We start from the raw sequence: 10,223 nt of genomic DNA, 5'->3' as shown, positions 1-10,223 counted from the left end.
AGGCTGCCGGAATGGCCGAGCGGTGTGAGGCGCCACATTCAAGAGCAGTATCTTCCCCAGTCCTGTGATCAAATACCGCTGCCAACATAAAGTAGTTTTCATACCTACTTTAATCATAACACCAGCGGGGATGAGACCTTAAAATCCTCTTTTTGAAAGGATGGGGGGGGGGACAGGACGGAGCGGAGCGGACTCCGAGCTCGCTGTAAGCACGGGCGGCTCTGGCTAGGAAAGGGCGCAGGAAAGGCTTGGCCTAGGACCGCTCCCGGCGGCGCCTCCCAGGGCGGGAAGTGCTGCGTTGTGTGGAGTCCTGTGGGAATCGTGAGGCAAACTGCAGGATCTGTGTGTGTGTGTAGTTTTAAGCCGCAGCGAAATATCTGAAAAAGGTGAGAGTTAATGTTAAACCCGAAAATGGAGAAGCCTTTAAAAAGCATCACGCCCAACGTGGGGCTCGAACCCACGACCCTGAGATTAAGAGTCTCATGCGCTACCGACTGAGCTAGCCGGGCTGCTGTGCCTATGTCATTTCACACACCCTCTTTGTGTTCTTTGTGAGGAAGTAGTGTGTGGTTATCCCAGGAGGCCCCTTTGTTTCATTTTCTCTGCTGCTGACTCGACACAGGCACCTTTCTCTTTCTCCATCTCTCGCTCTACCCCAGTCTTATGTCCCCTTCAGTGTCTCTGGAGCTCACTCTGGTATATACATGCATCTGTCCTCTCAACCTGTCTCTGGGCACATACTTAAATGTCCAGTAGAGAACAGTGTGAACTCTCCCTGTTTCGCGAGGTGGCAGTCAGCCTCCAGAGTTGTGTCTGGAGGCTGCCGGAATGGTCGAGCGGTGTAAGGTGCCACATTCAAGAGCAGTATCTTCCCCAGTCCTGTGGTCAAATCCTGCTGCTGACAAAGTAGTTTTCATACCTACTTTAATCATAACACCAGCGGGGATGAGACCTTAAACTCCTCTTTTTTGAAGAATGGGGGGGAGAGGACGTACCGGAGCGGACTCCGAGCTCGCTGTAAGCACGGGCGGCTCAGGCTAGGAAAGGGCGCAGGAAAGGCTTGGCCTAGGACCGCTCCCAGCGGCGCCTCCCAGGACGGGAAGTGCTGCGTTGTGTGGAGTCCTGTGGGAATCGTGAGGCAAACTGCAGGATGTGTGTTTGTGTATTTTTAAGCCTCAGCAAAATATCTGAAAAAGGTGAGAGTTTATGTTAAACCCGAAAATGGAGAAGCCTTTAAAAAGCATCACACCCAACGTGGGGCTCGAACCCACGACCCTGAGATTAAGAGTCTCATGCTCTACCGACTGAGATAGGCGGGCTGCTGTGCCTATATCATTTCACATACCCTCTGTGTGTTCTTTGTGAGGAAGTAGTGTGTGGTTATCCCAGGAGGCCCCTTTGTTTCATTTTCTCTGCTGCTGACTCGACCCAGGCACCTTTCTCTTTCTCCATCTCTCGCTCTACTCCAGTCTTATGTCCCCATCAGTCTCTCTGGAGCTCACTGTGGTACATACATGCATCTGTCCTCTCAACCTGTCTCTGGGCATATACTTAAATGTCCAGTAGAGAACAGTGTGAACTCTCCCTGTGTTGCGAGGTGGCAGTCAGCCTCCAGAGGTGTGTCCGGAGGCTGCCGGAATGGTTGAGCGGTGTAAGGCGCCACATTCAAGAGCAGTATCTTCCCCAGTCCTGTGGTCAAATCCCGCTGCTGTCAAAGTAGTTTTCATACCTACTTTAATCATAACACCAGCGGGGATGAGACCTTAAACTCCTCTTTTTTAAAGGATGGGGGGGACAGGACGGACCGGAGCGGACTCCGAGCTCGCTGTAAGCACGGGCGGCTCAAGCTAGGAAAGGGCGCAGGAAAGGCTTGGCCTAGGACCGCTCCCAGCGGCGCCTCCCAGGACGGGAAGTGCTGCGTTGTGTGGAGTCCTGTGGGAATCGTGAGGCAAACTGCAGGATGTGTGTTTGTGTATTTTTAAGCCTCAGCGAAATATCTGAAAAAGGTGAGAATTTATGTTAAACCTGAAAATGGAGAAGCCTTTGAAAAGCATCACACCCAACGTGGGGCTCGAACCCACGACCCTGAGATTAAGAGTCTCATGCTCTACCAACTGAGCTAGGCAGGCTGCTGTGCCTATATCATTTCACACACCCTCTGTGTGTTCTTTGTGAGGAAGTAGTGTGTGGTTATCCCAGGAGGCCCCTTTGTTTCATTTTCTCTGCTGCTGACTCGACCCAGGCACCTTTCTCTTTCTCCATCTCTCGCTCTACTCCAGTCTTATGTCCCCATCAGTCTCTCTGGAGCTCACTGTGGTACATACATGCATCTGTCCTCTCAACCTGTCTCTGGGCATATACTTAAATGTCCAGTAGAGAACAGTGTGAACTCTCCCTGTGTCGCAAGGTGGCAGTCAGCCTCCAGAGCCGTGTTCCGGAGGCTGCCGGAATGGCTGAGCGGTGTAAGGCGCCACATTCAAGGGCAGTATCTTCCCCAGTCCTGTGGTCAAATCCTGCTGCTGACATTTAGTAGTTTTCATACCTACTTTAATCATAACACCAGGGGGGATGAGACCTTAAACTCCTCTTTTTGAAAGGATGGGGGGGGGGACAGGACGGACCGGAGCGGACTCCGAGCTCGCTGTAAGCACGGGCGGCCCAAGCTAGGAAAGGGCGCAGGAAAGGCTCGGCCTAGGACCACACCCAGCGGCGCCTCCCAGGGCGGGAAGTGCTGCGTTGTGTGGAGTCCTGTGGGAATCGTGAGGCAAACTGCAGGATGTGTGTGTGTGTGTAGTTTTAAGTCTCAGCGAAATATCTGAAAAAGGTGAGAGTTAATGTTAAACCCGAAAATGGAGAAGCCTTTAAAAAGCATCACACCCAACGTGGGGCTCGAACCCACGACCCTGAGATTAAGAGTCTCATGCTCTACCGACTGAGCTAGCCAGGCTGACGTGCCTATGTTATTTCACACACCCTCTGTGTGTTCTTTGTGAGGAAGTAGTGTGGGTTATCCCAGGAGGCCCCTTTGTTTCATTGTCTTTGCTGGTGACTCGACACAGGCACCTTTCTCTTTCTCCGTCTCTCGCTCTACCCCAGTCTTATGTCCCCATCAGTCTCTCTGGAGCTCACTCTGGTACATACATGCATCTGTCCTCTCAACCTGTCTCTGGGCACATACTTAAATGTCCAGTAGAGAACAGTGTGAACTCTCCCTGTGTCGCGAGGTGGCAGTCAGCCTCCAGAGCCGTGTTCCGCAGGCTGCCGGAATGGCCGAGCGGTGTAAGGCGCCACATTCAAGAGCAGTATCTTCCCCAGTCCTGTGGTCAAATCCCGATGCTGACATAAAGTAGTTTTCATTCCTACTTTAATCATAACACCAGCGGGGATGAGACTTTAAACTCCTCTTTTTGAAAGGATGGGGGGGGGACAGGACGGACCGGAGCGGACTCCGAGCTCGCTGTAAGCACGGGCGGCTCAGGCTAGGAAAGGGCGCAGGAAAGGCTCGGCCTAGGACTGCTCCCAGCGGCGCCACCCAGGGCGGGAAGTGCTGCGTTGTGTGGAGTCCTGTGGGAATCGTGAAGCAAACTGCAGGATGTGTGTGTGTGTAGTTTTAAGCCTCAGCAAAATATCTGAAAAAGGTGAGAGTTAATGTTCAACCCGAAAATGGAGAAGCCTTTAAAAAGCATCACGCCCAATGTGGGGCTCGATCCCACAACCCTGAGATTAAGAGTCTCATGCTCTTCCGACTGAGCTAGCCAGGATGCTGAGCCTCTGTCATTTCACACACCCTCTGTGTGTTCTTTACGAGGAAGTAGTGTGTGGTTATCCCAGGAGGCCCCTTTGTTTCATTTTCTCTGCTGCTGACTCGACACAGGCACCTTTCTCTTTCTCCATCTCTCGCTCTACCCCAGTCTTATGTCCCCATCAGTCTCTCTGGAGCTCACTCTGGTACATACATGCATCTGTCCTCTCAACCTGTCTCTGGGCACATACTTAAATGTCCAGTAGAGAACAGTGTGAACTCTCCCTGTGTCGCGAGGTGGCAGTCAGCCTTCAGAGCCATGTTCCGCAGGTCACCGGAATGGCCGAGCGGTGTAAGGCACCACATTCAAGAGCAGTATCTTCCCCAGTCCTGTGATCAAATCCTGCTGCTGACATAAAGTAGTTTTCATACCTACTTTAATCATAACACCAGCGGGGATGAGACTTTAATCTCCTCTTTTTGAAAGGATGGGTGGGGACAGGACGGACCGGAGCGGACTCCGAGCTCGCTGTAAGCACGGGTGGCTCAGGCTAGGAAAGGGCGCAGGAAAGGCTCGCATAGGACCGCTCCCAGCGGCGCCTCCCAGGGCGGGAAGTGCTGAGTTGTGTGGAGTCCTGTGGGAATCGTGAGGCAAACTGCAGGATGTGTGTGTGTGTGTGTAGTTTAAAGCCTCAGCAAAATATCTGAAAAAGGTGAGAGTTTATGTTAAACCCGAAAATGGAGAAGCCTTTAAAAAGCATCACACCCAACATGGGGCTCAAACCCACAACCCTGAAATTAAGAGTCTCATGCTCTACCGACTGAGCTAGGCGGGCTCCTGTGCCTATATCATTTCACACACCCTCTGAGTGTTCTTTGTGAGGAAGTAGTGTGTGGTTATCCCAGGAGGGCCCTTTGTTTCATTTTCTCTGCTGCTGACTCGACCCAGGCACCTTTCTATTTCTCCATCTCTCGCTCTATTCCAGTCTTATGTCCCCATCAGTCTCTCTGGAGCTCACTTTGGTACATACATGCATATGTCCTCTCAACCTGACTGTGGGCACATACTTAAATGTCCAGTAGAGAACAGTGTGAACTCTCCCTGTTTCGCGAGGTGGCAGTCAGTCTCCAGAGCGGTGTTTTGGAGGCTGCCGGAATGGCCGAGCGGTGTGAGGCGCCACATTCAAGAGCAGTATCTTCCCCAGTCCTGTGATCAAATCCTGCTGCTGACATAAAGTAGTTTTCATACCTACATTAATCATAACACCAGCGGGGATGAGACTTTAATCTCCTCTTTTTGAAAGGATGGGTGGGGACAGGACGGACCGGAGCGGACTCCGAGCTCGCTGTAAGCACGGGTGGCTCAGGCTAGGAAAGGGCGCAGGAAAGGCTCGCATAGGACCGCTCCCAGCGGCGCCTCCCAGGGCGGGAAGTGCTGAGTTGTGTGGAGTCCTGTGGGAATCGTGAGGCAAACTGCAGGATGTGTGTGTGTGTGTGTAGTTTTAAGCCTCAGCAAAATATCTGAAAAAGGTGAGAGTTTATGTTAAACCCGAAAATGGAGAAGCCTTTAAAAAGCATCACACCCAACATGGGGCTCAAACCCACAACCCTGAAATTAAGAGTCTCATGCTCTACCGACTGAGTTAGGCGGGCTCCTGTGCCTATATCATTTCACACACCCTCTGTGTGTTCTTTGTGAGGAAGTAGTGTGTGGTTATCCCAGGAGGGCCCTTTGTTTCATTTTCTCTGCTGCTGACTCGAACCAGGCACCTTTCTATTTCTCCATCTCTCGCTCTATTCCAGTCTTATGTCCCCATCAGTCTCTCTGGAGCTCACTTTGGTACATACATGCATATGTCCTCTCAACCTGACTGTGGGCACATACTTAAATGTCCAGTAGAGAACAGTGTGAACTCTCCCTGTTTCGCGAGGTGGCAGTCAGTCTCCAGAGCGGTGTATTGGAGGCTGCCGGAATGGCCGAGCGGTGTGAGGCGCCACATTCAAGCGCAGTATCTTCCCCAGTCCTGTGATCAAATCCTGCTGCTGACATAAAGTAGTTTTCATACCTACTTTAATCATAACACCAGCGGGGATGAGACTTTAATCTCCTCTTTTTGAAAGGATGGGTGGGGACAGGACGGACCGGAGCGGACTCCGAGCTCGCTGTAAGCACGGGCGGCTCAGGCTAGGAAAGGGCGCAGGAAAGGCTTGGCCTAGGACCGCTCCCAGCGGCGCCTCCCAGGGCGGGAAGTGCTGCGTGGTGTGGAGTCCTGTGGGAATCGTGAGGCAAACTGCAGGTTGTGTGTGTGTGTGTGTAGTTTTAAGCCTCAGCGAAATATCTGAAAAAGGTGAGAGTTAATGTTAAACCCGAAAATGGAGAAGCCTTTAAAAAGCATCACGCCCAACGTGGGGCTCGAACCCACGACCCTGAGATTAAGAGTCTCATGCTCTACCGACTGAGTTAGCCAGCCTGCTGTGCTTATGTCATTTTACACACCCTCTGTGTGTTCTTTGTGAGAAAGTAGTGTGTGGTTATCCCAGGAGGCCCCTTTGTTTCATTTTCTCTGCTGCTGACTCGACACAGGCACCTTTCTCTTTCTCCATCTCTCGCTCTACCCCAGTCTTATGTCCACATCAGTCTTTCGGGAGCTCACTCAGGTACATACATGCATCAACCTGTCTCTGGGCACATGCTTAAATGTCCAGTAGAGAACAGTGTGAACTCTCCCTGTTTCGCGAGGTGGCAGTCAGCCTCCAGAGCCGTGTTCCGGAGGCTGCCGGAATGGCCGAGCGGTGAAAGGCGCCACATTCAAGAGCAATATCTTCCCCAGTCCTGTGGTCAAATCCCGCTGCTGACATAAAGTAGTTTTCATACCTACTTTAATCATAACACCAGCGGGGATGAGACTTTAAACTCCTCTATTTGAAAGGATGGGGGGGGGCAGGACGGACCGGAGCGGACTCCGAGCTCGCTGTAAGCACGGGTGGCTCAGGCTAGGAAAGGGCGCAGGAAAGGCTCGGCCTAGGACCGCTCCCAGCGGCGCCACCCAGGGCGGGAAGTGCTGCGTTGTGTGGAGTCCTGTGGGAATCGTGAAGCAAACTGCAGGATGTGTGTGTGTGTAGTTTTAAGCCTCAGCGAAATATCTGAAAAAGGTGAGAGTTTATGTTAAACCTGAAAATGGAGAAGCCTTTGAAAAGCATCACACCCAACGTGGGGCTCGAACCCACGACACTGAGATTAAGAGTCTCATGCTCTACCGACTGAGCTAGGCGGGCTGCTGTGCCTATATCATTTCACACACCCTCTGTGTGTTCTTTGTGAGGAAGTAGTGTGTGGTTATCCCAGGAGGCCCCTTTGTTTCATTTTCTCTGCTGCTGACTCGACCCAGGCACCTTTCTCTTTCTCCATCTCTCGCTCTACTCCAGTCTTATGTCCCCATCAGTCTCTCTGGAGCTCACTGTGGTACATACATGCATCTGTCCTCTCAACCTGTCTCTTGGCATATACTTAAATGTCCAGTAGAGAACAGTGTGAACTCTCCCTGTGTCGCAAGGTGGCAGTCAGCCTCCAGAGCCGTGTTCCGGAGGCTGCCGGAATGGCTGAGCGGTGTAAGGCGCCACATTCAAGGGCAGTATCTTCCCCAGTCCTGTGGTCAAATCCCACTGCTGACATTAAGTAGTTTTCATACCTACTTTAATCATAACACCAGGGGGGATGAGACCTTAAACTCCTCTTTTTGAAAGGATGGGGGGGGGGACAGGACGGACCGGAGCGGACTCCGAGCTCGCCGTAAGCACGGGCGGCCCAGGCTAGGAAAGGGCGCAGGAAAGGCTCGGCCTAGGAACACTCCCAGCGGCGCCTCCCAGGGCGGGAAGTGCTGCGTTGTGTGGAGTCCTGTGGGAATCGTGAGGCAAACTGCAGGATGTGTGTGTGTGTGTAGTTTTAAGTCTCAGCGAAATATCTGAAAAAGGTGAGAGTTAATGTTAAACCCGAAAATGGAGAAGCCTTTAAAAAGCATCACACCCAACGTGGGGCTCGAACCCACGACCCTGAGATTAAAAGTCTCATGCTCTACCGACTGAGCTAGCCGGGCTGACGTGCCTATGTTATTTCACACACCCTCTGTGTGTTCTTTGTGAGGAAGTAGTGTGTGGTTATCCCAGGAGGCCCCTTTGTTTCATTGTCTTTGCTGCTGACTCGACACAGGCACCTTTCTCTTTCTCCGTCTCTCGCTCTACCCCAGTCTTATGTCCCCATCAGTCTCTCTGGAGCTCACTCTGGTACATACATGCATCTGTCCTCTCAACCTGTCTCTGGGCACATACTTAAATGTCCAGTAGAGAAAAGTGTGAACTCTCCCTGTGTCGCGAGGTGGCAGTCAGCCTCCAGAGCTGTGTTTCGCAGGCTGCCGGAATGGCCGAGCGGTGTAATTCACCACATTCAAAAGCAGTATCTTCCCCAGTCCCGTGGTCAAATCCCGATGCTGACATAAAGTAGTTTTCATTCCTACTTTAATCATAACACCAGCGGGGATGAGACTTTAAACTCCTCTTTTTGAAAGGATGGGGGGGGACAGGACGGACCGGAGCGGACTCCGAGCTCGCTGTAAGCACGGGCGGCTCAGGCTAGGAAAGGGCGCAGGAAAGGCTCGGCCTAGGACCGCTCCCAGCGGCGCCACCCAGGGCGGGAAGTGCTGCGTTGTGTGGAGTCCTGTGGGAATCGTGAAGCAAACTGCAGGATGTGTGTGTGTGTAGTTTTAAGCCTCAGCAAAATATCTGAAAAAGGTGAGAGTTAATGTTCAACCCGAAAATGGAGAAGCCTTTAAAAAGCATCACGCCCAACGTGGGGCTCGATCAAACAACCCTGAGATTAAGAGTCTCATGCTCTACCAACTGAGCTAGCCGGGATGCTGTGCCTCTGTCATTTCACACACCCTCTGTGTGTTCTTTACGAGGAAGTAGTGTGTGGTTATCCCAGGAGGCCCCTTTGTTTCATTTTCTCTGCTGCTGACTCGACACAGGCACCTTTCTCTTTCTCCATCTCTCGCTCTACCCCAGTCTTATGTCCCCATCAGTCTCTCTGGAGCTCACTCTGGTACATACATGCATCTGTCCTCTCAACCTGTCTCTGGGCACATACTTAAATGTCCAGTAGAGAACAGTGTGAACTCTCCCTGTGTCGCGAGGTGGCAGTCAGCCTTCAGAGCCATGTTCCGCAGGTCACCGGAATGGCCGAGCGGTGTAAGGCACCACATTCAAGAGCAATATCTTCCCCAGTCCTGTGATCAAATCCTGCTGCTGACATAAAGTAGTTTTCATACCTACTTTAATCATAACACCAGCGGGGATGAGACTTTAATCTCCTCTTTTTGAAAGGATGGGTGGGGACAGGACGGACCGGAGCGGACTCCGAGCTCGCTGTAAGCACGGGCGGCTCAGGGTAGGAAAGGGCGCAGGAAAGGCTCGCATAGGACCGCTACCAGCGGCGCCTCCCAGGGCGGGAAGTGCTGAGTTGTGTGGAGTCCTGTGGGAATCGTGAGGCAAACTGCAGGATGTGTGTGTGTGTGTGTAGTTTTAAGCCTCAGCAAAATATCTGAAAAAGGTGAGAGTTTATGTTAAACCCGAAAATGGAGAAGCCTTTAAAAAGCATCACACCCAACGTGGGGCTCAAACCCACGACCCTGAAATTAAGAGTCTCATGCTCTACCGACTGAGCTAGGCGCGCTGCTGTGCCTATATTATTTCACACACCCTCTGTGTGTTCTTTGTGAGGAAGTAGTGTGTGGTTATCCCAGGAGGCCCCTTTCTTTCATTTTCTCTGCTGCTGACTCGACCCAGGCACCTTTCTATTTCTCCATCTCTCGCTCTATCCCAGTCTTATGTCCCCATCAGTCTCTCTGGAGCTCACTTTGGTACATACATGCATATGTCCTCTCAACCTGAGTCTGGGCACATACTTAAATGTCCAGTAGAGAACAGTGTGAACTCTCCCTGTTTCGCGAGGTGGCAGTCAGTCTCCAGAGGGGTGTTTCGAAGGCTGCCGGAATGGCCGAGCGGTGTGAGGCGCCACATTCAAGAGCAGTATCTTCCCCAGTCCTGTGATCAAATCCTGCTGCTGACATAAAGTCGTTTTCATAACTACTTTAATCATAACACCAGCGGGGATGAGACTTTAATCTCCTCTTTTTGAAAGGATGGGTGGGGACAGGACGGACCGGAGCGGACTCCGAGCTCGCTGTAAGCACGGGCGGCTCAGGCTAGGAAAAGGCGCAGGAAAGGCTTGGCCTAGGACCGCTCCCAGCGGCGCCTCCCAGGGCGGGAAGTGCTGCGTTGTGTGGAGTCCTGTGGGAATCGTGAGGCAAACTGCAGGTTGTGTGTGTGTGTGTAGTTTTAAGCCTCAGCGAAATATCTGAAAAAGGTGAGAGTTAATGTTAAACCCGAAAATGGAGAAGCCTTTAAAAAGCATCACGCCCAACGTGGG

General features: G+C 52.0%; 2 non-coding genes across 2 annotated transcripts; both read right to left on the bottom strand.

Moving 5' to 3' along the window:
• Positions 1-2,874: 2,874 nt before the first annotated feature.
• Positions 2,875-2,947, bottom strand: TRNAK-CUU (transfer RNA lysine (anticodon CUU)). Its single transcript has one exon. It is a non-coding gene; the product is annotated as a tRNA-Lys (tRNA).
• A 4,816-nt stretch (positions 2,948-7,763) lies between these two features.
• TRNAK-UUU (transfer RNA lysine (anticodon UUU)) lies at positions 7,764-7,836 on the bottom strand. The gene has a single exon. It is a non-coding gene; the product is annotated as a tRNA-Lys (tRNA).
• Positions 7,837-10,223: the final 2,387 nt, after the last annotated feature.

This window comes from Pleurodeles waltl, chromosome 6 (assembly GCF_031143425.1).
Source record: "Pleurodeles waltl isolate 20211129_DDA chromosome 6, aPleWal1.hap1.20221129, whole genome shotgun sequence".
Classification (NCBI taxonomy): domain Eukaryota; kingdom Metazoa; phylum Chordata; class Amphibia; order Caudata; family Salamandridae; genus Pleurodeles; species Pleurodeles waltl.
The sequence above is the reverse complement of the archived record's forward strand: the minus strand, read 5'-3'. Positions and strand labels throughout refer to the sequence as shown.